The sequence below is a fragment of the Arachis ipaensis genome, chromosome B5 (genome assembly GCF_059453495.1).
Source record: "Arachis ipaensis isolate K30076 ecotype BB chromosome B5, ASM5945349v1, whole genome shotgun sequence".
Taxonomy (NCBI): domain Eukaryota; kingdom Viridiplantae; phylum Streptophyta; class Magnoliopsida; order Fabales; family Fabaceae; genus Arachis; species Arachis ipaensis.
Genome location: NC_142440.1, coordinates 145,244,613 through 145,257,953, shown reverse-complemented (window position 1 = coordinate 145,257,953; position 13,341 = coordinate 145,244,613). Strand labels below are relative to the sequence as shown.

The window sequence follows — 13,341 nt, the reverse complement described above, 5'->3', positions numbered from 1 at the left end:
TAATACATAAAGGATTAATTTGTAATTAAAATTAAATAAGAACTATTTAGCAGTTATCAAAGAACTTAAAAAATATGTTTTGTTATGGGACTATTTAATGGTCAAAAGAAAGACAATTCTACTTTTTGTCATGTGAATGGTCAAAGAAAAAAGAAGGTTAAGGAGGTGGAGATTTCTCTTATTGGATAATTGTGTCTAACTCATTCTAAGTAAAAGCTAATTTTATAAAATATGTTGAAATTATATTGTAGGATAATTTTATATAATTCTATATACATCGAATTTTTTAAATTTAAATTAGCCATTATAATACTAAATCAAATCAATATGATTCCAATTATACGATGTACTACTAAATCGAATGAAGTCAATTCAAAAATGTAATATATTTAATTGGACTATGATGTACTACTAAATCGAATGAAGTCAATTCAAAAATGTAATATATTTAATTGGACTATAATTTACTTTGAAGTTTGGACAATAATTATCTTTTAAAGAAAGCAATTTTGTTTAAATAAAATAATTGTAAACCCCAACGTTGTGAATTCTAACAATAATTATTTTTTAAGTTTAATTTTGCTAAAGTATAAAATATTTTATATATTGTTTAGAATTTTTTATGCGTAATTATTCAAATCAATCATAAATTACTAACAAGTGGAGTATGAGGAATAAGTACTCTTTTAAATTGCTCTGATAGAGTTTTTCTCAAAACAGAATTGTTGTGCCGTCTAGGTCAATGTTTGACTTTTGTCAATTCCTTTCTTAATTCCTTTCTTTATTTTCTTCTTTATTCCTTTTTTTTAATTCGTTATGAGAGTCCTTTTATGAAACTGTCGGAGTTTGGGAAACCCCTAAAAGTCCATAACATTGAAGTGTGTGTCAATCTCACTACCCCGAAATTGTGTTTATATGTGAAATAAAAAACCAATTTTGTCCGGTGGAAAGTATATTGCAATCTTATCATTTTACAAATTAGAGGATTGTTAGTTCGACGGATAAAGCTGATGGATTGGTTTTAACATAAAAGGAGGGCACAGCGGTTGAGGTTCTTGTTGGAAAAGAGTTTTTCATAGCTGCCAAAGGTAAACTGATTGATGCAGAAGTTTTCACACTTATTATCGACAAGTATACCGAGTCGTACCAAGTAATAAACACACGGTGAGTGAGTGTCGATTCCACCAGGATTTACGGATTAAGCAAGCAATAATTGAATGATTATTCTAGTCAGGCAATCAGAGTTTAGAGTTTCACTAGCAAAAGCATAAAACAGTGAATTAAATGAAGCAAACAGTAAATGCGTGAGAAAATAATACGAGAAGAGAGTTAAGGTATTGGAGATGTTTAGATTTTCGGATTAACAATTATTGCCATTTATCTTGATCATGCAAAGATTTAGTTCATAGCAAACCCTAGGTGATTGAATTCCAATTCCTTGACAATTCAATCTCTTCTAACCTAATCAACCGTCAATTTCTTGATCAATTAATTATGTCAAAAGTTTAAGTCCAAATGCTGATTTATTATCCACACAATTCTTAAGAACCCAGAAATAACCCGATAATATGTCACGTATCACATTAAATCCAGATAATTGAAGAATTATGAAAAAAGGGTTTCAAGTTTTAATTCCAACGATGTAACTTTTTCGAAATTCAAAGGGATTCAATTTGGATTAAGGTTATTTTCCAATATACCGTAATTCGTAAGAGGAAGAACGAAACCAATTCTTGAACATAAATTAATGCATTAATCAAGAGTAAAAAAACAAACAGTATTAATCCATCAAAATAAGTAGAGCTCCTAAATATAACAATGGAGGTTTAGTTGCTCATGATGCAGAAAAAAAATCCTCAAAGTGTATAAGTGTGTAAACTGTAAAAGTGCGAAATTTCTAGGAAAGAAGAGAGCCCGCAGGGCGAATCTTTTCCCTTTTTATAGTTCTAATCCTAATTGATACTAAAATTAAATCTTAAACCTAATAATATCTTTTTCTATTTACAAATTGAATTCAATTCAAATTGATTTCCTTCGTGTGATTTGGTTGCGTGCGTGGGAACCACTTCAATTCACGCTGTCGGCGCTAAATGCCAGTGATGTGGCATTTAGGGCTACCTATCCCGCAAGGTTATGCACACAATCCAAGGACCCGGCGCTAAACATCGATGATGTAGCGTTTAGCGTGACCTTAGCAGAGAAGGGTGAGAGCTTCACCAGCGTTTATCACCACCTTGCCAAAAAGGGTTGGTAAACTTCTTCTTCAAGAATTTTGTCCCATCTTTCACCCGAATGCTACCTGTAATCAACACAATGCAACAACTCAAAGTAGCATCCAATAGAGTGTAGATCACTTAAATCTTTTAGGAAATCAACAAATCATTGTATAAATTCTATAGAAAAGATATGAATGATGCTCAGGCATCACTGATCCTGCTTTGAACTGTTTATGGGAGCTGATTGGAGTACATTTAAATAGCTTGGATGGGATTCGATCTATCCAATACACAAAACTTTCCTCTATTGTACAATGTTTCCTTGGAAAGGTTATAATTATGGGTGATTTTAATGCTATGGTGAGTCTCGATGAGAAGGAGGGGTTTAAAATTAGCTTCATCTATTTATGAATTTGTGAATTTTATTGATGGTGGTGGACTGAAAGACTTGGGTATGATTGGAAAAAGGTTCACCTAGACTAATAGGCGACGATGGCAGAACCAGATCAGGGAGCGGCTTAACCGTGCACTTGCAAACGGTGAGTGGATGGATTATTTTCTGTCAGCCTCGCTGTCTCGGCTCGCAAAAAATGGTTTAGGTCGTGTATCTATCCTCCTTGATACAAATCCAGTCATAGAAAAATCTAAATAGAAGTTTAAATTTCAGGAGAGATGGTGTGATTTAGAAAAAATTAAGGTAATTATTACCGAAGCTTGAAAGGAATGGGTGGATCGCTTAACAATGTTTGTTTTGCCTCCCAATTGAAGCACCGTATTGTTCAATGGCAGCAACGGAACAAATTTAATTCAAAGGACATTGGTGGACTCACATCTCAGCTTGAAATCCTCAGAGAGGAGGGCATTATATGAGGAGAACAAATTGAAGTCTTGAAAAATAAACTTGAGGATGCTTATTTTACGGAGAAAAGCTATTGGAGGAAAAAATATCGAGTAAAGTGGCTAAAAGAAGGGACAGAAATATAAATTTCTTTACCAATCATTCCAATCCAGAATCCGGAAAAATAAAATTTGAAAACTGGAAAAGAATGGTGGTATGTATGCTACCACCCGTGAGGAAATTGCACAAGTAGCTGAAATATACTTCAAGGATATCTTCACATCGATTGACCAAGCTAATCCGGCACATGCATTCGAAGATTTTGAAACCAAGTTTCAGCAACTATGAACAAAAAATTTAATTAGACCGGTCAGTTTTGATAAGATAAAACGTGCGGTATTTAGTAGTCACCCCCAGAGCGCGCCTTTGGTGATGATGGATTTACAGCTAAATTCTTTCAATTCTATGAAGTTTAGTAGGGGAGGATGTTTTCAAGGCTGTCCACAATTTCTTTGTCAGTGGTAGACTATTCAAGAGCTTCAACCATACACAAATCTATCTCATTCCTAAGATTTTTGATGCAAAGGATATGACACAGGTTAGATCCATCAGCCTTTCTTCAGTTGTGTACAAGATTATTTCTAAAGTACTAGTCCATTGACTACAGAAATTAATGAATTTGCTGATCAGCCCTAATCAGAGTGCCTTTATTAAGGGTAAATTGATTTCAGACAATGTCCTAGTCGCTCATGAATGTATGCACTATCTAAAGACAAAGAAAATGGACCTATCGACTGAAATGGCTGTTAAATTAGATATGAGCAAAATCTATGATTGTGTTGAGTGGAATTTCCTTTGGTTCATTTTAGAGAAACTGGGATTTGAATCTAGGTGGATTGGTTAGATACAGGAGGTAGTGACTACAGTTTCTTACTCTATCATTGTTGAAGGTCAATCTTTAGATTTTTTTAAAACCAAATAGAGCTATCCGTCAAGAAGACCCTTTATCTCCCTATCTTTTTCTTTTCTGTGCAGAAAAATTATCCTTTTTACTAAACAAGGCAGAGTAAAATGATCCTGTTGAAGGTATTCAAATCAACCGAAGATGGCCTTCTGTTAATAATTTTTTTGTTTTCGGATGACTCAATTCTTTTTTGTAAAGTGTCAGAAAATAGTTGTAAAAATATTCTTAGTCTTCTTCAGTCATACAAGGAATTCAGTGGCCAAAAAGTTAATTTGCATAAATAAGCTCTATTCTTTAGTAATGATACTCCTTCTACTGCTCGATTACTACTGGCTCGGAAATTGAAAATTGTCCATATTGGTGCACAGGATAAGTATTTGGGTCTTTCATCTACAGTCCAAAAAAAAAAAAAAACACTTTCGAAGAAATCAAGGACAAGGTGAGGAAGCGAGTTCAAGGGTGGAAAAGAAAACTTCTCTCTTCTACAGACAGACATGTTCTAATCAAAGTTGTTGGGGAGGCTATCCCAATTTATTCATTATCACGTTTCCGTCTTTCTGACATTTTAATTAGGGAGATTCATAACACACTCTCCCAATTTTGGTGGGTCAAAAAGGTACAGAGCGAAAAATTGCATGGGTTAGTTGAGATATTATGACAATACCGAAATTAGAAGGTGGACTTGTTTTTAAGGACCAAGGGGATCAAAATTTGGCGCTATTAACAAAATAATATTGGAAAGTTGTCTCTCAGCCACAATCACTCTTATCTAGACTCTTCAAAGGTAAATATTTTCGATACAATTTTATAATGAATGCAGAGATCGGAGCAGTACCGTGGGATGGAGTAACATATTGAAAGGGCGTAAGGTTGTTGAAAAAGGGTTGATTTGGCGATTTGGTGATAGGTTCAGTATTCGAATCTTCAGCGATCCTTAACTTGCTCCTCCACATCCTTGTGTTGTCCCTCCATCTGAAGCTTTCAATCTGCAAAATCAACCACTATTGATGGTCAAGGACTTAATACTTTCTAATGGTCTGTGAAATTAAACTCTAATTAGAAGCATTTTTTCTGAGAGCAATAGTTAGCGTGTGCTAGCAACAACAATTGGGAGTGGAGAAGATAAAATTAAACCATATCTACAGGGAAATAAAAAAAAAGAAAGAGTGAAAAAAAATAAATAAACCATATCTACAAGGAGCATTCAGCATGCCATCAAGAAAATTGAATCATGACAATTAGTTGGCACTTTCACAACCCAATTTTTATCAACAAGATGATTTGGTGACTTCAAATCACGGTGTACAATCACTGGAGTGCAGTTGTGCAAATAGTTCATTCCTCGGGCCTGAAGATTCAAGAGATATATGTCACATCAACTGAATTTCACTGATTATCGCAATAATTTACTTAATGAAACTACATTGCAAGAAAAGAAAACAGATTCTTACAGTATCAAGGGCCATCCTCAACCGCCTTCGCTCATCTAATTGATTGTTCGGTCGATGAATTAGTCTGTACAAACTTCCTGTGCATAGGAAATATACAGTTCAGACTTCAGAGTCATTAAAAGTAATCCGTCCAGAACAACATTAATCAAAATAAAAAAAAAATCCTGGAAAAGTGTAAGAGTCTAACACAATAACACAATATTTAGTAAGGTAAATTGTGTCTAAATTAACCAAATAATAACTGAAACTTTCATCTTATTTTTGCTTATTACTTCTAAATTGACATTTGAGCTATTAACAGCATACATCAAATATTTTAGATGTTCATTTAGAAGTAATCTTTTTGGCCTGCATAGCACTATTCTGTACCATATACTAACATCTATTTGCAATCCACAGTCTCATATGAATCTCAGGAAATAAGGAACCTTAAGTTACCTGGGAAGAAACTCAGTAACAACAGAAAGATTCGGAGGTCGAGTAACTGCTCCCATGAAGAGAACAACATTTGGATGCCTCAGTCTTTTCATTATTTGAACCTATGGCAACTTACATCATATGTTAAATATGCAGCAAAATCATATAAATTCATGAAAATGCACAACTAGTTTTGGCATTCATAAAAGAATTAAACAAAATCCTTTTTTTGAATAAGTATAGTCAACTACATGAACTAAATAACTCCAATGTGCTAACCCTACTTCTTAGTCCCCATTTAATATATTCTTTCCATATATATATGTTCTCTTATATACATATTCATGCACCACTATATTCTCAAATTGCATTAGGAAATCTATTCATAGAGAGAAGCACACAAGATGAAAGTATATAACAACAATAGAAGCTATAAAATGTTGGAGAAATAAAACAAGGATTACATCAAAGAGCTTTGAAATGGTCAATCTTCATCAAGAACTTCTAAAAAAATGCAATTCAAAAGGACAAAGTATTTAATCCAAACTTATAATTAGCCTGGGACAAATACAGTAACAATCTAAATAAAGTATTGCAGCTATCTGATATGTCATTATGGAGCATAAAAATCACATCTGATAGTTGTAAATGTGTACTAAATGAAATCATTCATCAACAAAGATAAACATATGAGTAGAAACTACAAAAAGAGACACTAATGAAATATTACCTCACTTTTGAATTCTTCAAGTCATTCACCAGATATATCTTGATCAAGAAATCTTTTTACAGCAACTTCCTACAAACCAAAGCAGAGACCTGATGTAAATGAAAGAATTCAAAAACCTACAGCCTAACAGAAAAACACAACAAAAAATGACAAGCATGAAACGTAGTCAAGTATAAGGTATTGATTACTTTTGTTAAGGGTAAAAATGAAACTGAAGCCAAAAATTTCTTGGGCCTTGCTCAGTTAAGAAAAAAATTACATTTTATAATTTGTTTGTTGAAAATACAATTTGAATTGTAAGATGGATATGGAATGTATGCCTGAGTAGGAATAAAACTCACTGTTCCACGCCATTCACCACGGTATACCTCCCCATACGATCCTAAATGCAAAAAATAGGCCACCAAAATGTAATTTTAGTCATCATATGGGAATTTATATGTATAAAATTATAAACAACACCATCTAACAAAAGAATGTAACCAAATCTGATAGAGCAAAGTACACTTAATACCAAGTCCGATACGTTCAGCCAGTGTGATTTCCTCCAACGGAATGTCATATTCAGCAACATCATCTAATATAAAATCAGATTTTATACTGTCATTGCTTACTATAGATCTATCAGATATTCTATCACCTGAATTTGCTCCTAACACAATATTCTACCCTTCGGCTCATAACCAGTGCCATCCATGTGTCCGTCACTTCGACTGCCTTGCTCATACTGTTTGCTGACAGCTGCAGTGGTTGCTACTACAGCTGCAGCAGTTGCAGTGGCCGCTGCAGCTACGGGAAGCTCAATGTTCGAGTCAGTGTTTGACTTTGCTACAGCACCTACCATAGAGGTAGCAACAACAGCAGCAGCTGCTGCTGCAGCCGCCGCAACTGGAATATTTTTCCCATATGTTACCTGGGATGGTGTATGTTGTACAGCTGCTAACTTCGGATCAAGAAGGTGGTTTATTCCTAAACCTTCAACAGGCTTAGAGTGCTCTGGCTGGCTGCTTGAACTTCCTTTCGGATGAACTCTGTGGTGAGGCAAAGTAGTCTCTTGTCCACTTTCTGGTTTGTGTTCATCTTTTTCTTCAGTTGGGGAGCCTAACCCGTTATAAATTTCAGAAAATAAATTTGGAGGAGCAATGACACCACTTTCAAGTAGAACATCATGTAGTTTTTGAGCTAAGTGAGCATTTTCCTTGGCAGCATCAATCATATATAATGAAACATCTTTGACTTTCGTTCTGCGCACGGCAGGGGAACTTTTTGCAAATGGATTTGCAAATGTTTGTAAACCTCTTTTTTGTTTTTCTTAGTTTGTAGCATGATAATAGTTAAAATATATGGTCTCATAGGATAACAGTAAATAACTATTAGTTACTATAGAGAGATCTTAAACACTTAACCTGTAAGCTACAACGAGAAATATCCTCTAAAGAATCAATAAAGCATAGTGGAATGAAAAAGGATGATAGCAATTGCAAACATTGAAAGTTTAAACTTAATTGAATAAAAATGAGATAGTCAAGACATCAGTGGTATTGATGTTATGGCATTGCCAAAGTCCTCTGACCCAACAGATTCAGAATTTAGAGAACTACGATACACATTCAGCAACAATAGAGATGTGATTTTAATTTGAGTTGATGTATCTTATCTCTTTTCATCCATTCAATAAGCCTCTAGCAATCATTTCCCGAAGAAGTTTCTCCGCCATGTCATTCTCACCTTTTTCGAACAAAGCACGAATAACGATTTCAAAAGTCACAGCATTTGGTAAGCAACCATTGTATTCTATTTCTGACAGCAGGGCCAATGCTTCTTCAAATAAGCCCTCTTTGCAGAGCCCATTGATCATAATAGTGTATGTCCTCACATTTGGACGATGGTTTTTAATGGAAAGATCTTGAAAAATCTCTTTTGCATCCATAAGTCTTCCACTTTTACATAGGCCATCGATAAGTATACTGTACGTGCATATATTTGGATCAATGCCACTCTCTTTCATCTCAATAAATAACATAAGTGCCTTGTCAAGTTGTTTGATATTAAACATCCCATCCAACAAGGAATTGTAAGTGATTATATCAGCAGGTTGACCTTTATTATGCATCTCAACAAGAAGCTTTGAAGCACAAGAGATTCTCCTTGATTTTCCCAAGCCATCAATTAGAGTATTGTAAGTTACCGTGTCAAGAACCAAGTTCTTGCGACGCATCTCTTCAAAGAGATTCAAGGCATCATCCATCAATTTACTTTTGCACAAGCCATTAATAATAATATTGTAACTTTGTATATCAGGAGCCATTCCTATCTGGGCCATGGTGTCAAATATACATTTTGCCTTGTTTAATTCGTTAACCAAACAATACCCATCCATTAAACAATTATAAGTAACCACGGTTCCACAGCAACTTTTCTCATCACAGCCAACACACTCTTAGCATCTTTCATATTTCCCTCCTTACATAGTCCATCAATCAAAGAACTATAGGTACGAGCATCTGGAGTAATGTTTTTCAGCATCATATGATTTAGTAAATCAATGGCATCCTTAAGTTGGCCGGCAAGGCACAATCCATAAATTAGAGTGTTATACGTGATAACATCGGGAGAGATTCCCTTAGCAAGCATTTCAGAGTATAAATGAAAAGCATCACTTACAAGCGTAACCTTGCACAAGCTATCAATAATTGCGCTGTACATGACGACATTAGGAACAATGCCATACAGTGGGATCTTTCTCAACACTTGAATAGCAGCTGTTGTGTGTCCGGTCTTACAGAGCCCGTTGATCAAAGTTGCATAAGTGACTTGGTCGAAGTGAAATCCATGAGCCAGCACTCTGTCATGAAAGTGCAGTGCTTTTTCAACATTACCACAGAGATAGAGACCTTTAATGAGTGTATTCAATGTTATGGTATTTGGCTGAAAACTGATCCTGAAAATCTTGGCCAATATAGAGAAAGCGAGAGTGATCCGACCCATGCCGCAGCAACAATTGATTAAAATATTCATAGTAACTATGCTGGGCGCAATTCCCCTGGTTTGCAATTGCTGAAAGAGGGAAATGGCGGTTGGGAAATGGTGCGTCTTGGCAAGAGACCCCAAAATCTGGTTAAATTGGATGATAGATGGAGTGCGACGCATAGAGAGCATGCGAGTGAAGGAATCAACAGCTTCATCAACATGGCGAGGGGATGTGAGCTCAGAATGAGAGTGAAGGCTTGACATTGAACATGAACGGGAAGGAAAGCGAAAAGGGAAAACATAGGGCACAATATGAAGAGAGAAGTTGAACCTGGAGAATGAGAGTGATGAAAATGATGCTGCACGCAACATGTTTGTGTAAAATCCGATCAAATGAGAAGAAGGAGTTGGAAGAGAAAAGAGCGAATTCAATGGTGGAAACAATCACTGTCATGAAACAGAGGTTGAGACTTGATAGTTGAGAATGAAACCAAAGCAAAGAACCATGTTAATGAAATTGGAGATAATTTTCTGATTATTCGCACATCATAGCTTATTATCTAAAAGAAAGATAATTGTATTTTTTGTTGTAATGGTCAATGGAAAAAGAAGGTTAAGGAGGTGGAGATTTCTCTTATTGGATTATTGTGTCTAACTCTTATAAAACAATAACACTAGTAGATTTAATTGTAACAAGCAAAATTCAACAATTTCATGTTTACTGTTTAGGACTCAACAAAATTAGAAAATATTTTAGGATTTTTTATTTAAATAAATAAAATAAAAGTAATAATTACCGAAAAAAATAATTTTAAAAATATTTAAAGTTTTGCATTCTCTAATCATATCTCGTTTACACTGTAAACGAGATGACAATTCATGTATCTCGTTTACCGTGTAAACGGGATATGACACGTCAGCCGAATCATGTCTATCTCGTTTATACTGTAAACGAGATAAGGTTGTACCACACCTATAAGTATAAGTCGTTTACAGCGTGTCTTTAAGCCCTATTTTGACTTAGGGTCCATTTGGATAGGTTCATAAGTGACTTTTTTTAACTTTTAACTTATGAAAATGTGTAGTATTAATGTATGGTACAATTTTCAAAACAAAATTGCAACTTTCTAAAAAGCTATTTTGGTGCTTAAGGAGAAGTTAAAAAAAAATGACTTCTCTCATAACAAAAAGCTTTTTATCACTTTTCTTTTAAAATAAGTACTTTTAGAACTAAAAAATCAAACACAAAATAACTTATTTATAAGTTACTTTTAATATAAGCATTTATCGTTTAAGCTATTTCTTCAAAAGTAACTTAACTAAATTGTTTACCCAAACTGGACCTTAGTCAACTTCTTTCTCTTCTCCTTTTTCTCTTTCCTACCATATTTGAGACTGATACGGTGATGGCACGCCAGGCAAGGAACGACGGGGACATCAACAGACTGAGCAAGACGTCGCATTACGCCGGGGCGGCCGACTTCGAGGTTAGTTACGTTCTGTTCGGTTAATCTAAGTATGTGGACATTGTTAGGGTAGGGTAGTCCTGTAGTGACAAGCAATGAATAAAATGCTTTAGGGATTGGACTGTATGATGAATTTAGAACTGTATTTGCTTGTGTAAGATTGTTATGACTTAATTAGAATTTGCTTACTGACATATGTAATTTAGAGACATGTGTAGACTAGAGACATGGAAGTATGTTCTTAAGTAGAAATAGCACTATGTTCTTAAGTAGAGTACAAAAATTTATGATTATCTCTTTATAAGTTAAAATTTTTTTGTTTATTCGGTAGAGGCCTCGCCTTCTACTGCTCCGGCGAGTCAGCCATACCCTTCCTCCATCGGACGCCATCGTCCCGTATTTGGCTGATGCCGGATTCGGCGACACGTTGCCCCTCAGGGACTTCACTTTTGACAATTCCCTGATTTCGGCACTCGTTGAGCGATGGCGTCTGGAGACACACACGTTTCATCTCCCGTGGGGTGAGGTCACTATCACCTTGCAGGACGTGGCGTACTACCTAGGTCTACGCTTGCACGGGAACCCCATTGAGGATGCTTTCGTGACTTCGGTAGGTGGTACAGCACAGAGACGTGGGCCATGGTGGAGCAGCTGCTTGGTGCCATGCCTCCGGTGGCGGCATAGCAGGTTGCGCAGAGGAATGAGTCCTTCACGCTGAAACTGGTGTGGTTGCGTGATCTTGTCCGCCAGATCACCCGGTACTCCGCACTCCTCTGAATACTGTAGTTCTTCACACCCTGAAGCACTGCCTCTCGGCTTCTAAACTTGTGGCCGACCCAAAACTCTACACCGCCGTCTAGGTTGTAGTCCTCTTTACCCGTGTCAAGAAACGGAATCCTCTCATGCATGGCGTCCAGATCCAGACTGTGATAGTGAGATGGAACTGCCGAAAGCACTGGAATTGGGTGAGGCGGAGGTAGGACATGGCGCGCCACAGTCTGAACAGATGTCTCCGGAACACACTCATTCTCATCCCCACTATCGGACAAGTCACTGTCCGCACTATCCACCACGTAATCCTCGTCCGACTCCTCCCCGCCTTCCTCTGCCTCATCTACTGGAATGGCGACATGAATGGGCGGTGGTGCGAGGGGTCGGTCGTCCTGTACATAGGTCGAGTGTATGGAACTCCCACCACCACTGTGTCCCACCTCTGCTGAAAGCTCCATTACCTGCTCCACCATGATCCTCCCATGGATGTCGAACATCAGTCGCACATGCTCGTCCCCTAGAAGTCAGAATAGTCGAAACCAGAAGACTCCGTTACCCATGAGTGCCAGCAATCTATACACCACCCTTCCGATTTTCCTCGCTTGTGTACCACCGAGCTTGCTCAATATCAAACTCTTCAAATCCGACAACGTCTCCACACGCTGAGTGCGAAACAATATCGAATCCTCACACTCAAATGTCACCCTGTTGTTGCCATTTCTCATACGACAATTGGGATAAACAAGCACAACTATGTATGGATTATTACTGGCCATTAATGCCTTGTGTTTGTGAAAAATATGAGACACAAAAAGGATAGAAAAAATTTGTGAAGAATAGCAAAGATTACACATCCTTTTATATAACTAAAAAATTCAAAGATTTTATCATTTGTTACCAAAGACCATTAATCATAATAGAGTGAGTTGGTAAAGTCTAGACAAGAGATACAAGAATTAGTTATGAGAGAAATGTTGGTTGTTAGAACAGTGCCAGCTACGATAGGACAGCTGTAAGTTAGTTATGAGAGAAACTTAAGAATGAAGGGACTGTTCTACCTTTTGTACTAGCTTGCACAACAAGCTACTCCTCTATATATAAGCACAGATTAGCGATAAGCTCACTATAACACTCACTAGTAATGCAGACCATACATTTCCTATCTTTCCCTCTAAATTCTCCATTCTTTCTCTGTGTTTTCTTCCTTCTCACATTCTTTCAAACCTTATTCAATCGACATTTTCTTGGCCCATAACACTAGTAATTGTATTATAAATTGAACATATCATAAGCCGAGGCTGAAGATAGGTATTCATCATCGCAAACGGATTAATATAAAATGCAAAACATAATGAATATTTAAGTGGCAAGAAGCTCCTGACTTTTCAAACTTTTTGTTAAAAGATAATAGCAAGTGCCTCCATTTATGTATGTTTATATATCTTCAAAAGAATATAAAGCACAACGAAATAGAAAACTTGAAGTGTTTGAATATTATGTTATATCAAATGTATAAGG

The 13,341-nt window shown here is 36.2% G+C and overlaps 2 pseudogenes across 2 annotated transcripts; both read right to left on the bottom strand.

Annotated features, from left to right (window-relative positions):
- Positions 1-1,763: 1,763 nt before the first annotated feature.
- LOC107647920 (putative serine/threonine-protein kinase SIS8) lies at positions 1,764-8,226 on the bottom strand (annotated as a pseudogene). The gene is made up of 10 exons (XR_015883376.1): positions 8,218-8,226; positions 8,023-8,029; positions 7,131-7,927; positions 6,958-6,998; positions 6,617-6,685; positions 5,908-6,008; positions 5,470-5,546; positions 5,205-5,366; positions 4,854-5,004; positions 1,764-2,299 (listed from the first exon to the last, which is right to left on the bottom strand). The product of XR_015883376.1 is annotated as a putative serine/threonine-protein kinase SIS8 (transcript).
- On the bottom strand, positions 8,091-10,121 carry LOC107644295 (uncharacterized; annotated as a pseudogene). Its single transcript, XR_015883533.1, has 2 exons — positions 9,918-10,121; positions 8,091-9,823 (listed from the first exon to the last, which is right to left on the bottom strand). The product of XR_015883533.1 is annotated as an uncharacterized LOC107644295 (transcript).
- Positions 10,122-13,341: the final 3,220 nt, after the last annotated feature.